The sequence below is a fragment of the Corylus avellana genome, chromosome 2, assembly GCF_965113065.1.
Source record: "Corylus avellana chromosome 2, dhCorAvel1.hap1.2, whole genome shotgun sequence".
Lineage (NCBI taxonomy): Eukaryota > Viridiplantae > Streptophyta > Magnoliopsida > Fagales > Betulaceae > Corylus > Corylus avellana.
Genome location: NC_142491.1, coordinates 27,102,853 through 27,111,751, shown reverse-complemented (window position 1 = coordinate 27,111,751; position 8,899 = coordinate 27,102,853).

Below are 8,899 nucleotides of genomic sequence, written 5' to 3'. Positions count from 1 at the left end.
CCAGTTTGGGGGTGTGCTATGAGCCATGCTTTCCAGACAGTGTTGTCCATCTCCCGGGTAAATTCTTTTCTTGTTTTAGACACATTGGGAACAATGTGTCATTTAAGTTTGGGGGTATGGGAACACATGTTGTCTACACACACTTTGTCCCAGTTTCGTGTTATTTGTTTTATTTGTTTATTTGAAAAAAAATAATAATAATAAATATATATATTTATGCATGTTCATGTTTGCCTAAAAATTTTGGTTAATCTGAAAGAATTATGGTTTAATTTCATCAGTGAGCTTAAAATTTTGAACACATGATCTGATGAGAGAGTTTGACAGTTTAAAAATCACATGATTGACTTGATCACATAAGCACATTAGCACATAATTTGTGGGGGTATAACATGAAGGCTGATGTGTGTGTTTCTATGTCTTGGATGAAACTGGATGATTTATTAGATGGATACTTTGGCATATATATATGTGATGAATAAAAAAAGTACAAAAATAAAGAAAAAATAAATAAAAGATCATTGATAAGCTTTTCACTAAGTAACTGGACTTCTTGCCTTAAAGCATTGAGTGTTCACGTCAAAAGGTGAAATTTTTTTATTTGATTGATGTCATGGTTAGTTTGGTTTCGTAGCCTTTTTGGCTTGAGTTAGTAAGTCCTAGGGGTGTCTTTACACCTAATGCCCTAAAACCATTTGGTTTGAGAGTCATTGACTAAACACTCGTTACATGGGTCAATTAGAAAGCTTAAGGGAACCAAACCTTGGACAACCTGACCAAAAAAAAAAAAAAAAAAAGAGAGAAGAAAAACAAATACGCCATTGTTGTTCATTCTAATAAGGATTTCAGTGAACTTTGAGATAAGGAGACATTACACGTTGGAAATACTTGGAAGCCTCATAATTTTGTGCTAGTTCACTTTACACCGTTTTCAAACTTGTGATGTTTTCACATGTCCTTTGTAAGTAATTGAACTTTGAGATTCCATGTGACGTCCTGCATTGCCTGGGTATGGAGATGAAAATGTGCTTAAATGTATACTACACCCTTAATGACAACAACAAGTTTTGAAGCTGTGATGGTCATGATCCCATCAGAACTCCGCAGTTAAGCATGCTTCTACTAAAGTAGTATCAGGATGGGTGACCTCCTGGGAAGTCTAGTTTGGGGGAGCCAAAAGCGGACAATATTGTGTGTCATTACGGTGGGGTGTTACAAATGGAATCAGAGCCGTTGCCCAGCCTGAGATGGGGGAACGTGTACAAGCCCATGAAGATCGCTAGTGGGCACTCACTGGGACAGACGCCAAGAATGGGCTAATCCCATGAGGGTCGCCAGCGGGGATGCTGGGTCCTAAGAGGGGGTGATTGTGACATCCCACATCGCCTAGGTATGGTAATGAAAATGTGCTTAAATCTATACTACACCCTTAATGACAACAATGCGTTTTAAAGCAGTGATGGTCATGATCCCATCAGAACTCCGCAGTTAAGCGTGCTTCTACTGGAGTAGTATCAGGATGGGTGACCTCCTGGGAAGTCTAGTTTAGGGGAGCCAAAAGCGGACAATATTTTGTGTCGTTGAGGTGGGGTGTTACATTCCAATTCATTATGAAGACGGAGTTCATCTTTTTAAGCTTACTAATGAATGAAAATCATGATCTTGAAGTGATACTTTCATTTTTGGAAAAACATGAACTGTGTATGATGTTTGTTGGTAATATTTCTGGAAAACCCTCACGAGACTCCACTCGTCCTCTAGGGAATTCCTAGGGGTTTAAAAGGCTTGTTGTATACGCTAAATGTAATCGTGCATCCCACGAAAAATGGACTTATCCTTTAGTTTTCTATTTTTCCATTTAGTCTTTAACTTTGTATTGCTAAGGGACTAGTAATACGTAAGTTTGGGGGTGTCTTAAGTGCTAAAATATTCATATTTTCAGCCCTTAACTTACATGTGTTAATCCTTTAGTTTTAGTTAATTTATGCCATTTTAGTTCTTTTATGTGTTTTCCTTGTTTTTATAGGTCCTTGGAAGAAAAATAAGCAAACTCAAAACTTTTGGACTTAAATTAGCTGAAAACTGGAGGCTCTGGTAGTGCGATCGATCACAGGGGAGCTGCGATCGAGTGCACTACAGGCAATGACCACGAGCACAAGGCACCCGCGATCAAGCGCCCAGGACAAAAGAGGATCAATCGCAGACCTGCGATCGATCGCACACGGGCTGCAATCGAGTGCACCCGTGCGTGATGGGCAAGTCAGCCGCTAGCCTTGATATGGAAAGTGCAATTTCTAGGGTTTTGTAACTTTGTGGGAATTAGGGCTCAAACCCTGCGATTTTTTGGGTTTCTAGAGTATTCCTAAGGCCTATAAATAGACCTTTAAACCTCTAGAATAGACACAATTTCTAAGCAGAAGAATTGGAGCTCTTCAAGCTCAAGTTTCGAGTTTATTCTTTTCCTTTCTTTTTATTTTATGAAGATGTTTAACATCAAACTGATGTGTAACTAATTTACTTAGTAGGGCTAGATTAAAGCCCTAGTTACGTTTAGTTAATATTCAATATTGGCACCTTTGTGATGATCATGTTGTGATATTTAAGTTGATAAATTCCTGCTTTCATGAATTCCTCATATGTGTGTGCCTAAGCAACATATGCATGTGGTATGGACTAGTTAGTTAAATCAATTTGGATGACCGAGTCCTGAGTTTAATAAAAGTAACAAAAGAAATCCACACCGGGTTCTTGGGTTAATCAACATAGGGAACCGGGAGTAGACACCCATGCCCTAGGCCTCATATGTTTGTCGATTTCCACAAATTCATGCTTTCTTAATGAACAACTTAGTAGACACCCATGCTAAGTCCTTTAAGAAAGAAAATAATTAGAGTAGACACCCATGCCCAATTTGTTGCTTAGGGAAATCAATAGCTTAAGGAGTAGACACTCATACCCTTAAGTTGTCAAACATTAAGTATGCATGACATGATCAAAGTATTGGCATGTTGATATATTATCTAAATATAATTAGTGGTGGATATCAAAGCCCTACCTTTTTATTATTATCAAATCAAAATTGAATCTTTGTTTTGTTTAACTTTAGGAATTTATTTTAAGTAAAATTTAGCAATCCTCGTGGGAATGACCCTGTACTTGCATCATATATGTAACGTCCTAGATAATTATTAAGTTTATTATTAATGTGATAAAATTGTGCAGAAGATGATTTAGAATAATAGATATAATAATAATAATATTTGTGAGATAATAATATAATATCAATATTATTTAACGATGATATATTTATGTAATACAAGTTTAAAGTGATAAAGTGATTAACTAATAATAATGTTAGTGTGATAATAAGTCCTAGTGTGGTAAATAATTATATGTATGGGTAAATTGTAGTTGGAATAAATGGTAAGGGTGAAATATGAATTATAGGTAGTGGGGATAAATCTTGCAATTATAAATAGTTGGGGCTTTAAAAATAGAAAGAGAGTTTTAAAAAAAGAAAAATTGCAAAAGGCAGCTTTATGTTATGGGATATTGTCAATCAGGTTAATGCATGGGTTCATGGCATATTGCGGTATCGCCATGCCACTGTGACAATCCGCTTTGTTGTGGGTAATGCTTTTTAAAAGAAAAAAAAAATTAGTCACGTTTTAATCAAGCGGGTCGTCACAGAATTTGGTATCAGAGCGAATGGTATCAAGTTCTTTAGGGAACTTGTTACCATAGCAACTGTTATATCATGAGCAGCTAGGTTCATAAAGTTGAATCTTGTGTTAGTTTAAGAATAACACCAGAGCTATAGGAATCTTAAAAGCTTTAAGAAAATCTAATAAGACAGTTTTATGAGATCATGATTGTCTTGCTTGTGTGGGCGTATCGTAGATTTGCTTTTTGTGCCTATTTGTGATATGTTGTTCTTTATGTGGTTTCTTCTGCATTGACTTGCGCAATCTTGCAGAGTGATGCCACCGAGACGACCCCCACGTCGTTATGGGAGGCAAAGGATTATACAGGATCGTGGTGAAAGGTTACCGCCTCCACCACCTCCACCTCCTCCTCCACCGCCGGGTGTTCCTGAGATAGCACACTCCTTGGCAGAAGTAGCGCGTTGTATGGCTGAGATTATGGCCAATGGTCAACGCCAGGAGAGAAGAGAAGGGTGTCCTTCTGAGACCTTCTTTAGGCACAACTCACAAGTATTTGCAGGGCATGAAGGCCCTAGGGAAGCTGATTATTGGTTTGAAACAACACAGAAGTTGATGGTAGCCCTTAAGTGTACCGATACAGAGATGGTAGAGTATGGGGGTTTGAAACTCACAGGTGAAGCATCCAAGTGGTGGGATCCCACAAAGGCCAACCTGAAAGGTCAATTAGGGGATGGGGTCCCAATCACATGGGCGCACTTTAAAGAGAAATTCTATGAACAATATGTTCCTCGTGTCCAACAGCAGCTGTGGGCCAAGGAATTCCTAACCCTCACCCAGGGCAACATGACTGTTGTCCACTATTCCACAAAGTTCATGGAATTGTCGAGGTATGCCCATACTCTTATCCCTAATGATCGGGCCAAAGCCGAAAAGTTCTTAGATGGTTTATCGGCGCTCATCAAGGAGAGGATCTCTATCCTCGAGATTAAGGAATACTCAAAGGCTGTGCACACTGCCATGATAGCTGAGCAAGCTATTAAGGAAGCAGCTGCAGAGTATGTACAGAAGAAGAGGTCAATGTCGGAAGCTGTGCATTCACCCAAAAGGCAAATCGTGGGTGGTAGTAGTTCAGAGGCACTTGTGAGGAGAAACATTCCTCTAAGCTACGAAAACTCGAGAAATCTGCAATGTAGTAAGTGCGGGAAATTGCATCCCGGGGTATGCAGGGTTGGAACAAATAGCTGCTACCGATGTGGCAAGACAGGCCACTATGCCAAGGAATGTTTGAAGGCCACTTCTGGGAGTCAGGGACCATTAGCTATCGATTACCAACCTAGGCAGCCTGCTCAGGCACGTGTCTACTCCCTCACTCCAGGAAATACTACAACAGAGGCGAACAATGTCAACCTTGTCACAGGTACCATTTCCTTGTATGGTAGCCTTGTTTGTGTATTGTTTGACTCAGGTGCTATACACATTCATTCATTCTATCCGCATATGTGAAGCTATGTAAACTGAGCACAAAACCACTAGAGTAAAACATAAGTCTATCTACGCCCGTTGGTAGTGTAGTCACATGTAGTAAATGTGTGGAAAATTGTCCTATTCTCTTAGGATGGAGGACTTTACCGGCAAGGATAGTGGTCTTTGGTATGCACGGACTTAATTTTATTCTTTGTATGAATTGGCTTTCAAAGTACGGAGCCAAGATTGATTGTTGGAAAGAGGATGGTTCTATGCTGTTGTGCATAGACTATTAGGAATTGAATCGGGTATTCCATAAGTACCTTGAGTGCCATGTTATTATATTCATCGATAACATATTAGTCTATTCGGCTAATTACGTGAAGCACGAAGAGCATTTGAATATAGTGATGGATGTGCTAAAAGAAAAGAGGTTGTATACGAAGCTCAAGGGGTGTGAATTATGGTTAGAAGAAGTAGCCTTTTTGGGGTATGTAGTCCGTTCCAAGTGACGGTTGTTGTTGGCCCCGTGGCTTACAGAGTTTAGATGCCATCTAGCATGACTGGAATACATGACGTGTTTCATGTATCTCAGTTACGAAAATGTGTACATAACCCGTTGCACATAATCAACTATGAGCCACTTAACATTCAACCGGATTTGACTTATGAAGAGGTTCCGGTTCGAATTCTTGACCATCAGGAGCAACAATTGAGGAACAAGACTATACCGCTAGTGAAGGTGTTATGGTGAAACCATAATGTCGAGGAAACTTCGTGGGAACTCGAGCGGGATATGCGAGAGCGATATCCTCATTTGTTCGAGTGAACCTAGGTACTTACATGTTTTACAATACAATATAAATGCACATTGATGAAGTTAGAAGTATGATCTAAATTTCGAGGACGAAATGTTTATTAGGAGGGAGGGATGTAACGCCCTAGATAATTATTAAGTTTATTATTAATGTGATAAAATTGCACATGAGATGATTTAGAATAATAGATATAATAATAATAATATTTGTGAGATAATAATATAATAGCAATATTATTTAACGATGATATATTTATGTAATACAAGTTTAAAGTGATAAAGAGATTAACTAATAATAATGTTAGTGTGATAATAAGTCCTAGTGTGGTAAATAATTATATGTATCGGTAAATTGTAGTTGGAATAAATGGTAAGGGTGAAATATGAATTATAGGTAGTGGGGGTAAATCTTGCAATTATAAATAGTTGGGGTTTTAAGCTTTATGTTGTGGGTCCCACGTGCAGCAGCCCACCCCCCATCATTTCTTTCTTTCCTTCTTTCTTTCTTTCTCCCTCACCTCCCATTTCACGCACACACAGAGCCCCCCCCCCCCCCCCCCCCCCTTTTTCCCATTCTCCCTTTGTCTCAAGCTTTCTCCTTCTCACACACACACACGGCCTAGATTCCAATTCATTGTGAAGATGGAGTTCATCTTTTTAAGCTTGCTAATGAATAAAAATCATGATCTTGAAGTGATGCTTTCATTTTTGGGATGACATGAACTGTGCATGATGTTTGTGGGTAACATTTCTGGAAAACCCTCACGAGACTTCACTCGTCCACTAGGGAATTCCTAGTGGTTTAAAAGGCTTGTTGCATACGCTAAATGCAATCGTACATCCCACGAAAGATAGATTTATCTTTTGTTTTCTGTTTTTCCATTCCTGTTTTTGTTTTGTATTGCTAAGGGACTAGCAATATGTAAGTTTGGGGGTGTGATATGCGCTAAAATATTCATATTTTCAGCCCTTATCTTACATGTTTTAATCCTTTGGTTTTGGTTAATTAGGTCATTTTACTTCATTTTTGTGTTTTTGATGCTTTTACAGGCTTTTGGAAGAAAGTGAAGTAAAACTGAGTGATTTAGGCTCAAAAAGAGAATATGGGAAAATTGGAGCTGCCTGGTACTGCGATCAATCGCAGGGTACCTGCGATCGAGCGCAATACCAGAGAAGATGCTTCACGAGCCAGGCCAGGAGCGATCGAGCGCAGGCAAAAGAAGGATCGATCGCAGACCTGCAATCGAGCGCACACGGGTTGCGATTGAGCGCACCCGTGCGCAGGAGGCATTCCAAGTGGCGGCTACAATGTCCCTATTAACATATTAGGTTTTTTCAAACTCCAAATTGTAATAGGACTGAAACCCTGCGAAAACCCTAGGGTTTACTACTTTTCCAAGGACTTCTAAAGCCTATAAATAGACTCCTAAGCCTTTAGCATAGGGAGGCTTGGAGGAAGAGAAGGATAAGAGCTCTCAAGTTCAAGTCTCGGGTTTATTCTTTTCCTTGTTTTTATTTTATGAAGATGTTTAACATCAATTATATGTGTAGCTAATTTACTTAGTAGGGCTAGATTGAAGCCCTAGTTATGTTAAATTAATATTTCAATATTGGCGCCTTGTAATGATCATGTTGTGCTATTTAACTTGATTAATACCTGTTTACATGAATTCCTCATATGTGTATGCCTGATCAACATGTGCATGTGGTATGGACTTTTTAGTTAGATCAATTTGGATGACCGAGTCCTAGGTTTAACATAAGTAACAAGAGATATCCACACCGGATTTTTGGGTTAATCAACATAGGGAACCGGGAGTATGTATCCATGCCCTAGGCCTTGTGTGTTTGTCGATTTCCATAGAACATATGCTTTTCTAAAGAACAACTTAGTATAGACCATGCTAAATCCCTTAGGAAAGAAAAGAGTTAGAGCTAAGACCAAGTGCCTAAATTATTGCTTAGGGAAATCAATAGCTTAAGGAGTTAGGGTTTAACCCTTAGGTTGGCAAAGATTAAATATGCATAACTTGATCAAAGCATTGGCATATTGATATACTAGTTGAACATAATTAGTGGTGGATATCAAAGCCCTACCCTTTATTATCATCTCATCAACAATCAATTTTAGTTTGCTTTTGCTTAAGGAATTTATTTTTAAACATAAATTCAGCAATCCTCATGGGAATGACCCTGTACTTGTACCCTATACTACCATGTTGACCTTGTGTACTTGCAGGTAAAATGTACAATTATTTACCTATTAATTTAGGTATATTTTTGCACAAAAATAACTAGGGCTTCAACCTAGCCTACTAAGTAAATTAGTTACACATAAGTTTGATGTTAAACATCTTCATAAAATAAAAAGAAAGGAAAAGAATAAACTCGAAACTTGAACTTGAAGAGCTCCAATTCTTCTCCTTGGAAATTGTCTCTATTCTAGAGATTTAAGGGTCTATTTATAAGCCTTATGAATACTCTAGAAACCCTAAAAATCGTAGGGTTTGAGCCCTAGTTCGCACTAAGTTACAAAACCCTACAAATTGCACTTTCCATATCAAGGTTGGCGGCTGACTTGCTCATCACGCACGGGTGCGCTCAATTGCAGCTCGTGTGCGATCGATCGTAGGACTGCGATCGATCCTATTGCGCTTGATGCTCGATCATAGGTGCCTTCTGCTTGGGGTCTTCGACTGTAGTGCGCTCGATTGCCGCTCCCAAACGATCGATCGCACTACTAGAGCCTCCAATATTCCCAAAATAGCTCTTTTATGCTCAAGACTTCCGAAATTACTTCCTTTTCTTCCAAGGACCTGTAAAACGAGGGAAAGACATAAAAGAACTAAAATGGCCTAAATTAACCAAAACTAAAGGATTAACACATGTAAGTTAAGAGCTAAAAATATGAATATTTTAGCACTTAACACACCCCCAAACTTACGTATTGCTA